Consider the following 16,011-nt stretch of genomic DNA (forward strand, 5'->3'; position numbering starts at 1 on the left):
ATTGGTTTCACTTATTTGTGGAGCATAACAAATAGCATGGAGGACATGGGGAGTTAGAGAGGAGAAGGGAGTTGGTGGAAATTGGAAGGGGAGGTGAACCATGAGAGACTATGGACTCTGAAAAACAACCTGAGGGGTTTGAAGTGGCGGGGGAGGTGGGTGGGGGAACCAGGTGGTGGGTATTATAGAGGGCACGGATTGCATGGAGCACTGGGTGTGGTGCAAAAATAATGAATACTGTTATGCTGAAAATAAATTAAAAAAAAAAAGAAAAAATTAGTATGTATGTGTTACTGTAAGAAAACCAATTTCTTACAATAACATTTTAATCTTAAAAGTATAAATAGTAGAATTAAACTAATGAGAACAGGTGCACTTGGGTGTCTTAGTGGGTTAAGCCTCTGCCTTCGGCCCTGGTCATGATCTCAAGCTCCACGTTGGGCTCTCTGCTCAGTGGGGAGCCTGCCTCTCCCTCTCCCTCCGCCTGCTGCTCCCTTTGCTTGTGTTCTCTCTCTCTCTGTGTCAAATAAATAAAATCTTAAAAATAAAATAAAATAATGAGAACATTCAATTTATTTTAAATAGAGAATACAGTGACACCTGTATGGTTCAACCTGTTATGCATCTGCCTTCTGCTCAGGTCGTGATCTTACGGTCCTTGGATCGAGCCCTGCTTTTCCTTTTCCTTCTGCCCTCCTTTTGCTTGTGCTCTCTCTCTCTCTCTCAAATAAATAAATAAAAATCCTTAATAAAAATTTTTTTTAAATATGGAAAATATATTTGGAGAGAAAATTCTCCAGCTTCCTGACAATAGAAAATGATTATGGTATTATAAAAAGTAAGATATCCTATTGAATATTGTATTTTAAATGTTTTCTGAATATGTTACCAAAATTAATTATGTCTGTAAAATTTTATTTAAATATTGTATAAAAGTACCATTTTTCTTAATCTTAGAATGATTTCTATTTTATTTTATTTTTTTAAAGATTTTATTTATTTGACAGGGAGAAACAAGCTCTCTGCTGAGCATGGAGCCCAACGACAACCTATCCCAGGATCGTGAGATCATGACCTAAGCCAAAGGCAGATGTACAACCAGCTGAGCCACCTGGGCACCCCAGAATGATTTCTATTTTATATATCATTAAAATAGGTTAAATGTGTTGTTATTGCCAATGTAAGGAGGCAAATGACATAAACCCATCTGCTTTCATTGCTTATCTGTATCTATCTATCTATCTATCTATCTATAGATAGATATAGATCTCTCTCTATATGTACATTCAATTTGGTATGCAGTCCTGTCTTTGTAATAATTACTTAATTTAATTAATGTGGAAACTGATTTTAACATGGGCAAATGACATATATGATTACATCATCTAGATAGTTTTCTTCTCCATGTTGAAAAGTTATAGGTTCAGAGCAAAAAATTCAACTTAAATTTTACCCAATAGGGTTTAAAGGCTAAAGGGTCAATTTTCCTGGACAGTGTTGACTAGAACTCTAAATGAGTTTTTGAGGAAAGTATCAGGTAATCTTTTGTGGATTTAAAAAAATCGTTAGAGCTTTGTTCAATTCCTATGCTTTGAAGTTCCTACCATTCTTTAAGACTACATGTGAATATGAAATCACCTATCCTTTGTATTTCTCAACGTTTCCCATAATAAATTTTTATTATTTAAGAAGATTTTTTGATTTGATCATACTAATACTCTGAATTAGATTTTCTAATATAGATTATAATAACTTATGAAACACTTCAGTGATCTAAGGATAGAATAATATATAATAAAACTATTGGTCTCTTAATTTTCTAGATCCCAAAATAACAAAGTCTAATAACATTCAGACTTGGCAGTTTGAAAATTAGGTAAATTGTGGATAGAGTCATCAGGTATTTAAAATAGCTGTAATAGGGTGTCTTGGTGGCTCAATTGATTAAGTGTCTAACTCTTGGTTTTGGCTCATGGGTCATGAGATTGAGCCCCATGTCGGGCTCCATACTCAGTGGGGAGTTTGCTTGAAGATTCTCTCCTTCTGTCTTCCCCCATCTTAAAAAAAAAAATAAATCTTTACAAAAATCTTAAAAATTAAAAAAGTAAAAATAGCTATATTGAAACATTTTTGAAAAACAAATTATGCACATTTAAAGTGTACAATTTGTTAAGTTTTGAGATATATATATCTATATATACACACACATACCTATAACATCATCAATACAGTTAAGATTGTGACATACCCATTACCCCCAAAATTTCCTCTGACCTCTCGGTAATCCTTCCCCCTACTCCCTCATTTCTAGCCAACCACTGATCTACTTTCTGTCACAAAAAATGAGTTTGTGTTTTCTAGACTTTTACATACATATTTTTGCATATTAACACTGTTCATTAATACTGCACAGGTAAGGGGCACCTGGGTGGCTCAACTGGTTAAGTGTCTGCCTTCAGCTCAGGTGAGAAATCCAGGAGTAGCTTTGTTGGATAACTTTGGTCCAGCCTGTTTCACGATGTTGCGGTCACACTGTTGGTGAGGGCTGCGGTTATCAGAATGCTTTACTTCACTAGAAGTTTTCTTCCAAAGATAGCTTACTCATCTGCCCGTTGGCTGAAGGCCAAATTCCCCAGTGGCTTACTCCTGCTGTTAGAAGGCATCAGACCTCGTATTTTGGCCTTTTTATAGGATTGTTCAACATAGTGTTGGGCTTCCTACAGAGAGCATGTTACAAGAAAGAGAATGAGCATGACCAAAATGAAAGCTGAATTATGTTGGAAGTCAAATACCATCTCTTCTCCCATATGCTGTTGGTCACTCAGAACAACCTTGGTTCACTATGGGGGAGGGCTACACACCTGATTCACTGTAGGAGCTGGATGTCATTGAGGCCTTCTCAAAGACTAGCTATCACAATATATTTAGGCTATAAAATCAAACTGTTTGGGACGCCTGGGTGGCTCAGTCGATTAAGCGGCTGCCTTTGGCTCAGGTCATGATCCCAGGGTCCTGGGATTGAGCCCCACATCGGGCTCCCTGCTCATCAGGGAGCCTGCTTCTCCTTCTCCTTCTGCCTGGTGCTCTGCCTACTTGTGCTCTCTCTCCATCTCTCTAATAAATAAATAAAATCTTTTAAAAAATAAAATTAAAAAATCACATCAAACTGTCCAATAAGTTTTAAGATTCATGTAATCAGCCCATAAACCCACATTAGCCATATCTGTTTGCCTATAATTTATGGGATGATTACGTAACAGTCTTACAATTTACTGAATAATTTTAAAAGCACATATTTACTCAATACTTTATTAACAGCATTTGGAGGTAACAATACTACATTTCCTTTAAATGTCCTCTGTGTTGGGGTGCCTGGCTGGCTTAGTCAGTAGAGCATGCCACTCTTGATCTTGGGGTGGTGGGTTCAAGCTCCGCATTAGGGGTTAAGATTACTTAAAAAGAAAATCTTTAATAAATAAATAAATACTCTTTATATTTTAAGAACTTTTTGTTAAATCTGGTAGATTTCATCCTTCTGTGGTTTTTTTTAGTATATATTTAAGTATTTATGAGAATTTCAGAACAGAAGAGAACCATCTCTATTAGTAAAACCTTCAGCATGCTAGAAAAGAATCTAAATCTATTTTTTTTTAAGATTTTATTTATTTATTTGACAGAGAGAGATCACAAGGAGGCAGAGAAGCAGGCAGAGAGAGGGGGAAGCAGGTTCCCTGCTGAGCAGAGAGCCCAATGTGGGGCTCAATTCCAGGACCCTGAGACCACAACCCGAGCCGAAGGCAGAGGCTTAACCTACTGAGCCCCCAGGTGCCCTAAGAATCTGAATCTATTATATATAGTTTTGTTCTTAAGAATTAGGGTTCCTGGGTGGCTCATTTGGTTAAGTGACTGCCTTCAGCTCAGGTCATGATCCTGGAGTCCCGGGATTAAGTCCCGCATCAGGCTCCCTGCTCCACAGGGAGTCTGCTTCTCTCTCTGACCTTCTCCCCCTCATGTTCTCTCTTACTCTCTCTCTCTCAAATAAATAAATAAAGTCTTAAAAAAAAAAAAAGAATTAATAATGAGGGGCTCCGGGGTAGCTCAGTTGCTTAAGCATCTGACGCTTGATTTCAACTCAGGTCGTGATCTCAGGGATCAAGCCCCAGTTGGGCTTTGAACTGCGCATGGATCCTGCTTAAGATTCTCTCTCTCCCTCTGCTCTCCCTCTCTTTCCCTCGGCCTCCCCCTCTGCTCGTGTGTATGCACATGCTCTCTAAAAAAAAGAAAATAGAAAGAATAAGCATTAAATTAAGACAGATTCACTAATTCAAATTTATTTTTCACAGATTCTACTGTAGCAAAAAGTTGTTCATATGAAGATTATGATTTTATTATTCACACTTTTCAATGGATTTCCAATATTTTAGGTGTAGATACATTTTAAAAATTCTTCAACTGGTGTTGCTTTGAAACTGGTATGGGAAGGCATAAAGAGGAGGAGTTGAGTTTAAAAATAAATCCCACTTAGAAATTCGGCATACTTTTAAAAGATCATGTAAAGCTAAATTATAGCTTATACTTAAACTCTAATAAAGACTCAAAATATTAATAGATGTTCTCCTATATTACCACTAATAGCGTATGTGACTCAAAATAAGCCCCCAGTGCAAACAATGAGAACTAAATTGAGCACAGCATCAGAAATCTGGCAGTAAAATCACTTGGCCCCACCCTGTAGCACATGCTGTTCCCAAGGAAGAAGCAGTATGTTCTTAGGCTTAAGGTTTGGCAAAGGTTCTCATCATTCTCAGACCTCCTTCAGACTCCCAGATCTGTATTCAGTTTCTTTTCATACCCCTGCCTGCCTCATCTGCTCTTGCTGATGACTTTATAAAATGTCAGGAATACCTGCACAATTTGATGTAATTTTAACTGCACCCCAAAACGCAAATTTAAAGTGAGCAGGTGAAGTAGCTTGCCTTTGCTTAGTGAATTGAAGACTTACCAAGGGTAGTGGGGGGCACGTATATTGGCTGGCTGACAAAACCGAGTAGGCTAATAAGCTCAGACTGTTCCGTTTCCAAGATAGCTCTTTATTTCCCCAATATTCCATGACTTTGTAAAGAGTACACCAGTCACTGACACTGTAAGACACTTTGGCTTCTCAGACCCCATTAGGCTCCCTGAGTTAGCTGGCATAGCACATAGGTGTGGGCACAGCACATGACAGTGCGCAGGGCACCAGGTATCTATTCCCAAGAATGAATGTGGAAACTAATTTATTATTTACCTTGCATTTCTTCAAGATACATTTTAATTAAATTAGGAATGTCAGTGTTAAGAAGCAAAGTCTTGTTTCCTACCTTTGCTCCTTAAATCAGAATGCTTTCCTTAGATTAATTTTAAGCATTCATTACATTAACCAGTATTTATGGAGTTTCTAATAAAGGTCAAGCAACCATGTTCACAGTGGTGAACAAAACAAGGGCAAGGTTTCTACTCTGGGCATAAATACCTTAGCATTTGAGACTGACATAAGGGGGTCAATAAGCACACTTGAGGTAGTGGTGAGTGTTATGGTCAAAATCAGTTGGAGGGATAGGCCATCAGAGAGGGCATCACTGTGGAGATGACATGTGAACTGAAAGGAAAGGCAAAAATTGGGGCAGGCACTTTCGGGGCAGAGAAAATAACAAGTGCAAAGGAAGGCCCAGAGGCTAGAAAAAGCTTGACCTGCTTGAGCATCAGATGGATAGCCATCACTTAGTGCACAAGACAGAAAGTCTTAGAAAACAGGGTCAAGAGGTGGGCAAGGCCTTGGCTTAGCATAGTATGTCTTTAAAATTTAAAATTTATTTTCTTTTTTTTTCTCAGTTTACTAAAATACATAGACCATCTGCCTCTTTGTAGCAGAGTAAATTTCAAGTTAAAGGACTCACTGATGATAATGTCATTATTTTGGTTACTTAATTTGCTGATGACGTCTCAAGTTTGGGAGATGTAATAATATAAGTCACATGGAGCTTACAGCCAAGATCGTGTAAGACATTTGTAAGCAAGCAGTCAGGGGTAGCATAGAAAGAGGAAGGATAGTATCCACACTTTGCCTTAATTGAATACTGCATTTATGTATTAATTCTGTGCAAATAGTTCAATTGGAAGTCATTTTGTCTATAGATTTGTGCCCTTCTCTAGAATGAGGTGTGCCAGTAGGGTGCAGATAAGTCCTTGAACCCCAGCTTCCAAAGTGGTTAACTACCAGCTAGTCAAACTAAGAGGATTTACTACAGCTGAAAATGTACGTTGTTGGCCTGTATAACTTTTTTTAAAAAATACTTTATTTATTTTTGAGAGAGTGAGAGAGAGTGTACATGTCCAAGAGTGGGTGGAGGGACAGAGGGAGAGTGAGAAGCAGGCTCCCCGCTATCCCAGGACCCCCGGGATCATGACCTGAGCCAAGGGCAGACACTTCACCAACTGAGTCTCCAGGCACCCCGAGGACTGTATACTTTTTAAAGTATATTCAATTTTAAAGAAATACATTTTGTCATAAATTAGTTTAAATGTAGTAGATCTGACATTTCTTTCTAAGAATTTCAAAGTCTGAGGAAAGAAATTTCTTTCCTTATGTATCTTGGACTTATAAGTTTCACCCAGAGTGATCAAATTTAAAAACAAATAAATCTGATGTTACAGTGAATTACTTTCTACTCAGTGTCTAAGCACCGGGGCTCATTCTTCAGAATTGAGACAAGTGACAACCACTCAGTGTATTTGGTCCTTGACTGCTATGTTTTTGTCTTTGTGGTTTCAATATATATGTATTAGAAGTGAAACTAACATAGTAAAATAAATATCCCAAGTGAGTGAAAAAATAATCCCTATGATTTCTCAAGGAAAAAAAACTCAAATATAAACCTTGTCATAAACTTCGGGCTGCACCAGCACAAAGCAGCGTTAACATACACAAGGAGGAGACTGCCAGGGCTAGATGTAGTGACCTTTATGGTACCGTCTTTTTTGGCATGCTGACCAACACAGGGTATAGACTAGGAAGGCCCAAGAAGCACAGACCCAAACCTAAAAAGTTTGGGCAGATTATGAAATTTGAGTCTTGGCTTTACAGAATGGTTTCTTTTATATGTATTTCCTTCCAGAATAGCTACTTCTCGTTAAGACTCCCTCCTGTTTTGTTGTTTGTTCATCTGTTTTAAAGAGGAAAATATCTTACTTTAGAGATAGAATATTGAATCCAAAATGCCCCTGAACCAGCACAAAGTTTAGCACATTTAATATATATTTTGTATAAATATGAACATTTATAATATACATTTAAATTTAATTTTGTAAATTAATTTTGTTCAGACAAATGAAAATTAACCTATGGAAGAAAAGACAGCATATAAATATAATTCACTGTCAATGCTGATACGAAATTCAGGAGGTCTGGATTTTATGCCCTTACTTGTTATTTGTTCATTTTGTGCCTATCTCATCAGCTTAGAAATTTAAGTAATAGACTGGTCAGTGTTTAGAGTAATAAAGTATGGATGTTCATATGTGTGTGTATAATTCATCATACTTTAGAATTAAATTCATTATATGAGGTGTCCATGGAGTACCGCAGGCTTAACACGGTGCCTCACAAAACATCAGGACTCAATATATTATTAACTCTCCTTAACAACCAGGTTTTCCATTTCTCATCCCCACCCCCCAAGGGTACTTGGACGTTTTGCATTCTCTTATCTTAACATGATATCAGGACTGAATTACCTCCAAAGTAACTTTTTACCTATGTGCAGTTAGCAATCAGGAAAAGAAAAAGAAGAGGGGGTGGGTGAGGAGAGAAATACATTTCTTTCCCTTTTTTAGGGGATCCCGGATGACAAGAACTTATATGCCTCTCCATTTACTGGCTTTATTCATCTGAACGCACAGATATTCCTTCTTTGAAGGCTATTATTTTGTTTCTGAGACTTTCTTTGGGTGGTTTGCTGAGTGAGAGGGTAAGAAACTTTTTTCCATCTTGCCTTGCCTTTGGGGAGCTAGTGTGCTCATGTAGCTTAACACCAGAGGGGAGGGAAGCACATCTTTCGGGACTTACTATAATGTACTAAAGCCCATCACAGTAGTGATGGGTGAGGTCAGAAAGTGGCACGCCTCGTCCACCCAGCCCCTGTGATCTGACTTTCTGTGGCACGCCTCGTCCACCCAGCCCCGGTGATCTGACTTTCATGTGAATTTCAAGTTGATTTGCATCTGTTGTGTATGATGATTTGAAGCTGAAGATCCTTTGCAGACAAAGAGAATGGATAGCACATTCTGTCTAGAATTAGAACTGAAGAGTCTCCAGTGACGTTAACCACTATGCTTGGACCAACAAGTGGAGGATCTCGGCAATTCACCTTTCTTGGGTCCTCAGTGGGCATTTCATTGCCTTATGTGCTTAACGTATTTTAATTTACCTCCAACTTTGCAAGTTGGTCATAGGAAATTTTTTTCAAAACCTGATAAACAGGCATGTTCCACAGTTTAATTCCCTTAGTCAGGGTTGAGTCATTACTGTTTTCTTACCTTCACACCAGATGTCATCATAGAGGTTTGGGATTTGCTGAAACACTTTCCTCAGAATAAAATGTTTCACAACTTCATATAGGTTAGGTTTTTCATTGTGTCTGATTTTTAGCATGCTTGAATAAGTTTCAATGCTGGTAACCGGTTGAAAGCAACTGAACCAAAGGAACTAGGAATGGTATCACAGATTCTTGGAAATCAGTTATGGTTAAAGATTAGAGCGGACTCTGCTGCTGCCTGTCTTTTTTGTGTAAACATAAAGTTCAAGGGTCACACATGACACAGGAAAAAAAAAAAGTAACTCCTGCAAAAAGTTTTTTAACTCTTTCTTTAAATAGTTTCCTGATTGTACCCTGTTTGCAAAGTGAATGAAACAGTTCAACTTCCTGGCTGCTGGGCTTTAACAGATAGCAAACTTACTGTCAGATGAATCACAATATTTTTCACCTGCAGTTGAAGATAACGCTGCTCTGTCCCAGGTCAGTCCCCAGACCTCTGAGATGCTGTTTCTGGCCTTGAATCTACTTAGGGTACAGATCGCTCTCATACCTAGCTGAGGTTATATTCTCTACTCTATCTGGCCCTCAGTAGGTAAACATCCCCTATGAGGCCAAAAGCAACAAAGCTGAGAAAACTTGGCTGAATCTGGAAACCTGTTATTAGTTCGCCACTTCCCACACCAAGAGTACGTTCTTGCTTATTTCCCAGGGTCTGACTTTGGACCCTGTTCTCTGTTGGCTGTGACCTCAGCACCTCTCTAATATAAGAATTTACACTTTCCTCTCTCTGCCTCATTTCATGCTCTTTTTTTGCACCCTACTACTAAATCTTCAGTCTACGGACATTTTTGGTGCTTCTCCCTAATTTGAATGGACTTTTAGTTTTCTCCAGGCATGGTGTGCCCACCTCCTGAGTCTTCCAGACTTTGACTCACCATTCCTTCCACTCCCCCTGCTACCTCCCCAATCTTATCTACCTCACTCAATAACCTTGTCTCAAGAGTGAGCTTCATGCATCTTAGCCTATTGGAGTTTTGGCCAGCTAACCTTCCGCATCATCTAATGGACCTCACCAACCTGTCTCTCTGCCTGGGGTGATGCCATCAGGTCTTTAAAAGAGAGTATGGTTGGGGCTCCTGCGTGGCTTGGTCAATTAAGTAGGTCAGGTCTTGATCTCAGCTCAGATTTTGACCTCAGGATCATGAGTTTGAGCCCTATGTTGGGCTCCATGCTGGGTGTGAAGCCTACTTTAAAAAAAAAAAAAAAAAAAAAAAAGAGAAGAAGAAGAAGAAAAGAATATGGCTTTGTGCTGATTGGTCCCTCTGGCTTCCCTTTGATTGATTTTTCCCACCACAAATTTCATATTGGATAGAAAAATGTAAGAAAAACACATATACTTCTTTTATTTACTATTTGAGTCAAGTTGTATCACCTAGGCCCTGTTTTAGATGTCACTCCACTAATCTTGTTCAGTCTATTAACATGGGGATAGAGACTTAATAATAAATTAAGTTTAATTTTACTAGCAGAAAGTAATACTTTAGGCATATCTGCTCCTAAATAGGGATGTGTCCATTTAGATGAGGATTTAAGGGTTCTCTAACAGGCTTTGCTTGGATGCCCAGACTCCTGCATGCAGACGACTGCCATTCTTTTCTTTGATCTAAAACCATGCTTCTCAGACATTAATGTGAATATGGGTTTGTATATAAAACAGACAGACAAATATATACCTTGAACTTTATGGGCAGAATCACTTTTGAAAATCCCTTTTGTCTGGCCCTTCAACCGAAAATTTTTTTAATACAAATCATTTGCCAATATTTAAAAATCAGGAAATCTCAGCAGAAATCTAGAAATTTTGTTCAAAAATTTTTAAATCTGACAGCACTATGAGCCAGTTCCAAGGAACAGCTGCCTCTGGACACGAGTATGTGCTTGTTGGTTTGACACGAGTATGTGCCTGTCCCGCAGGCCTCACTCACTTTATTCGCTGTTGGGCCTTATAGGTATTTGCATTTGTGATCCTTGTCTTAAAAGGAGAAGAATGGTTGGTGCCAAAGACAATAAAGCATAGATTTTCACATAGCAGCGTTTTCTTTTGGAAAGTTAAAACGTACAAAAAAATTATAAAAAATAAAGCAATAGTCTTGTATTACTCACCACCCAGAATAAGTCACTGTTGAGTTTTGGGAAGTTTGCTTTCAGGGATTTCCTGCTGTAGAATTTTATTAAGATACGAAGGAGTTAATTTCTTCCTCAGCAAGCTTCCCTTTGTTCTTAATGATTTTGTTACCTTTTTCCTCGGGAGATGTAATTATTTCAGGTTTGCAGAGTCGAGTCATTTTGTGACTAAGGCATTCGGCTTTTTCCAAATCAGGGACTTTATTGGTTCTTGGTTAAGGATTCTTTTTGACCACTAGGCCCAAGTAGAAAACATGGTTGTCAGTTGATTTCCTAATAGTTTAAATAGGACAAAGGCTCAGTTGTGAGTACTTTTAAAAGGTTAATTTGTGAGTATTCTTAAATGGGGAACATTTCAAGGCAGTTAGATTCATCTTAGTTCTGACCTTACCTGTTTAGGAATGTCTATTTTTTCAGATCAGTGAACAGAGTCAAGTATTCATCTAGACCAAAGTTGAGAAATCCAGCCACCTTTCTCATGTGGTGTGATATCTCTAGCCACACCTCCACTGCCTTCAAACCTTTGTACCAGAGAGCTCTCCCCTTGGGAATGAGTGTGAGAACCCATTTGACTTTTGCTCAGACTACTTACATAATGATCAACTTCTGAAATGCGGTTACCATGCTCAGAGGTTTAGGATGCAAATAATTTTCTTAACTAGGATTTAGACTCTTTTGCTTTTTCCCAAGAGGTAATTTAATATGAATTATTAAATTCATATGTACTATGGCTGTGATGTACAAATAAATGTATAATAAGGATATAAAATATATTTTCTGATGAGATAAAGTATAGAGCTCAACACTTTGGTATTTAATTAGTGTTTAGTTGAAGTATCTTCCTTATTAAAAATATGCATTATCCTAGCAATGTCATGGGTTAGATACAGTTTGGTGGTCTACTCAGGAAGCCTCACCATGTCATAGCATGGGTTCAGTGGGAAAATACACTCTGTGATACACATATTGGAAAAGGATGCAAAGATGCTTGGAATGTGACTTTGTTACTCAACCACAACCCCAAGCGTGGTGTACGTGACGGCCATTTGTGCCAGTAGATTCCTGCAGACTCTGGTGTTCTTGTTGTTCACACCTTGTACCTCAGGCTAGAGCCCTCTTTTCCTCCACTTTTCCCAGCTCCAGGTGGTGTATTTGGCACATTTTGGCACATGCAACCCATCTCTTTCCCTCTCTCTCTCTCTTTTTTCCCCATTTCTCTTCTGTTTCATTCCCTTGAGTAACATATTGGTCAACAATACGGTATTTCTGAATGAATACACTCTGATTCATTACAGCAACAGGCCATTTCTGTTTGTCTCTCTGTAGCACATGTTTATTGTTCTTATCTTAAAGATCAATTTGACTCCTTTGTTTGTCTGTAATCAGGTAAATCACTGTCGTTCTTCCCAAATATACATTTCTGTTATTCAAATCTGAAAGTAAATTCCCCTAAGAGAGGACACAAGATTAAACACAATCTGTATACCGCCCAATTTCAGTGTCCTATGAACTAGCTGGTAACTGAGGTTTTGCTTTGAAAACCAGCAGGAAGTTCCAGTTCAGCTAGACTGGGGAACGGGGGGTGGGGGGGAGGGATGGAGGGTGAAGTAGCGGCCAGATAATGTAATGTCCACTTGTCCATGATAAACAGTTTTTGTTTCATTATAAATGTGATAAGAAGTCATTATAAAGTTTTGGCTGCTGGGTGGAAGGTGGGCTGTGGTGAATAGTGGATGGTGGGGAACAGTGAAAACAAAGAGAACAGTGAAAATGCCTTTGCAAGGGTCCGGGGAAGGATACTGATGGCTTAAACTAGCAGATTAGTAGTGTGGGAAGAGGTTTCAGGTTTGCACTGATCTTGAAGATAAAGCCAGTAGGATTTGCTACTGGATTGGATGTTGCCTGTGAGAGATAAAGAGGAGTCCAAAAAGACCTCTGGTTTGAGTCCCTCAGTTCTTATTGATTCCTTCCCTTCGACACACCTGTTATCCAAGTCCTTTCTTCCTTTCAGAAATCAGTTTTGAGCCTGACTCCATTCTTCGGTGGCTTCTTCTCTCTTTTCCCACCACCCATCTCTGGAAACTTACAGATTCTACCTGCTTCGTGAACTTTCTAACAGATTTTGAAATCCTTGATCTTTCATCAAACTCTTCGGATTGACCAAAGACCACACTCTTTCCACATAGTTTATTCAGTTGGGAGGAAGTGTTTCCATAGCTGTTCTGTCCTCAAACCAGGTACATACGTTGCCTCCTGGCTATAGTGCTCTTTTAACTGAGAAGTTCTAATGCCTCGTTTTCTATTTATATATTTGCCCTGTTTGTTTAATTCCATGTTTCAATATATGTGCATCCATGTAAGTGCCTGTCTTAGATTTTTAAAATTTAAAGGGATACAATTCAGTTCTAAATAAGTTTTTTTTAAGTGATGAGAACATTTCATTTCCAATGTAGTGGCTGGTGGCTTGTTTGGTAAGAATTTTAATCACACTTTGACTAGTAATCGGACTCTTTCCTCCTTGCATTTTAAAATGATGACGTTCCTGGATTTTTCTGAGGACAGCACTCTGCTTTCAGTTTTCCAGGACTGTCCTTTGAAAACTCGGGAAACCACACTGACTTTACCAAACTCTCCATTATGCCAACATCATACCTTTGCCGTTCTACCATGTGGGACATCTATTTTCCAATATTGGAAAGTTTCTAACTTTTGTGTTAGAAATTCTTTGGGAAGGGATGGGAAAATACTTTATTTTAGGGGAAAAGTGACACCGTATTTACTGGTAATAAATCTAGAATTTTCATTGAGCTGACTTTAATAATATGTTTTTATGAACCATGTTTAGCAAAGGGAATTAATTTCCTTTGAGTATCACCATGGACTTTTAGAAACCAAGAATGATTTATTTGCTTTGTGTCTAAGATTAACCAAGTTAAGAATGGAAAAATCCTATTAGATCATAAGAGACTGTTCCCTTCCCCACTGCAGGATTATGTGCTACAGTATATTTCCTAATCTTTGTTCTTTTTAATAACATTCTTCCTGTATCCATTTGAAAGTCATTACCCCCAAAATATTTCCGTGAAATTATATCGTGCATGATTTCAGATAAAGATAAATTTATAATGTTTGTTTTACAATACACACCAAAGTTTAGTTTTTTTAAATATTGAGCAATATTCATCTCTATCTAATGAGACAATCATACTAGCTCTCTACAACTTTAAATAATCACAGTATTTTCTTGTACTTGAGTAACTTGTACTATAATTTTGGAATAGTGCTATTTTGTTTGGAACACAGTGTGGACTATGTGTCACTTGTCAGATATACTTTACAAAGAAATTAGAATGTGCCCTAAACTGAGAGGGAAGCAGATCAGGATTTGTTTTCTTTTTTTGACTTTCTGTTTTTAATATAAAAATGGTGGAAATGATAGACGAATGATGCGTTGGGACATGGATAACTCGTTAAAGTGGTAGTTCATATTCATAGAGAGCATAGAGATACACATGCCGAGCTGCCAGACCTCAGCAAGTGACTATTGTGGGTGGTCCCTGATTCCCACATGGTGTCCAGCCAGGACTTCAGTTGTTCAAAGTTAAGTGAGACCCATTTAGAAACTATAACTAGGAAACAGTGTAAATTCAGTTAATCAGCAAATTAGTTATGAGGTGTGTCATTATGTAATATATTAAATGGGGCTACTGTGGACTTTTCTTTTTTTTTTTTTTTAAAGACTTTATTTATTCATTTGGCAGGCAGAGATCACAAGTAGGCAGAGAGGCAGGCAGAGAGAGAGAGAGAGAGAGGAGGAAGCAGGCTCCCTGCTGAGCAGAGAGCCTGATGTGGGACTCAATCCCAGGACCCTGGGATCATGACCTGAGCCAAAGGCAGAGGCTTTAACCCACTGAGCCACCCAGGCGCCCCTGGACATTTCTCTTTTAACATAATGGTCTGTGGGTTTGGAATTATTCTCAAAGATGGTTTGAAAAATCAGCTGGCTTAAAAAAAAAATACTAGCTAAGTGAGAAACAAAAGAATAAGCCTAAATGTTATGTATCACTTAAGTCGGATTTGCATATTATCTTCGTGTCTGCAATTAGATAATCATCTAAATGAATAAATAACACTTTTTTTCCACCAAACCAGATAAAATCTGCCAAATTACTGCTGAAAAATTGGCCATAGCTCCTCAGTCCCTCCAAGATGAAGTCTAAACTCCTTACCACAGTATATGCTTCAGCACAAAGCTGTGCTCAGTACTCTCTTCTGTCCCTTCTCTTTCCCGGATCTCCCTCCTGCCCCTCCTCCATATCCCAGTTGTCTCATGTCTTTACTGCTGTGGATGCTGCTACCACCGGGAACTTCTTCTCTTTCTTTGCTTGGTAAATTCCTATTCATCCTCCATGCCCAACACCAAATGACTGAGCAGTTTTTCTGGGGTCGACCGGGTGGCCCTGAAATATTTTATATCCTGTGGGTTTTTCTAAGGCTGAGATGATGTGTTTTCATTTCTGTATCCCTCTCTTCATCTAGTTCCTGCCCCACTCTCTGCTATATATTTGGTGGCAGGGATATTGAAGGCATTTATGGAGTTTGTCAGTGAATTAATGAATGAATGCTACAGTAATCCATCCATGGGTAGATACTAATCAACTCTTTAATGACTAGTATCCAGTGTTTTCTATTCTGGTTCTTCATAGTTCACACAACTGAATAAATCTAGACCTAACATATGTTGGTACAGAAACCATTTTTTAAATTTGCTTACCTTTACTTTGAATTCAGTGACGGAATTTTATCATCATTATCTTAGGTAAGCTACCTGATTTCACATAATTGTATACTAAATACTGTGTGCATTTACACTGCTGTGCATTTGTTTGGGTAAAGAGTGATATCACAGTATTCTGGGAATTCTCAGAAAAATTTAGAACTATCCTACTAAAAATCAAAGTATAACATGAATCCATAGCTCTTTTATTTGGAATCTCTTTGGGGAAGCTGAAGAACGAAATGAGAAAAAGGATGCAGAGCTGTACACAGTTGCATTAAAATGCTCAGAGGATAAAGTAATTGCTACAGAAATTCAGAGTGATGTGTTGAGATGGATAAAGAAGGATTAAGGAAGGAGGTAATGTAGGGGTGTGATGAGGGTAAATGGGGGGCAGGATGCTGCAGGAAGTTGGGGGCATCATAACAAAGGTACAAGCTGTGGAGAATATTTCCTTGATCCCCCTTTCTTACTTTG

The 16,011-nt window shown here is 38.4% G+C and overlaps 1 protein-coding gene and 1 pseudogene across 1 annotated transcript in view; one reads left to right on the forward strand and one right to left on the reverse strand.

Moving 5' to 3' along the window:
- The window catches only part of LOC132028137 (calponin-3-like), a 10,262-nt pseudogene extending 1,573 nt beyond the window's left edge, over positions 1-8,689 (reverse strand).
- ADGRV1 (adhesion G protein-coupled receptor V1) overlaps positions 1-16,011 on the forward strand; it is a 527,902-nt gene that overhangs the window by 277,257 nt on the left and 234,634 nt on the right. The window lies entirely within an intron of this gene.

Source organism: Mustela nigripes, chromosome 12 (genome assembly GCF_022355385.1).
Source record: "Mustela nigripes isolate SB6536 chromosome 12, MUSNIG.SB6536, whole genome shotgun sequence".
In the NCBI taxonomy this organism is placed as follows: domain Eukaryota; kingdom Metazoa; phylum Chordata; class Mammalia; order Carnivora; family Mustelidae; genus Mustela; species Mustela nigripes.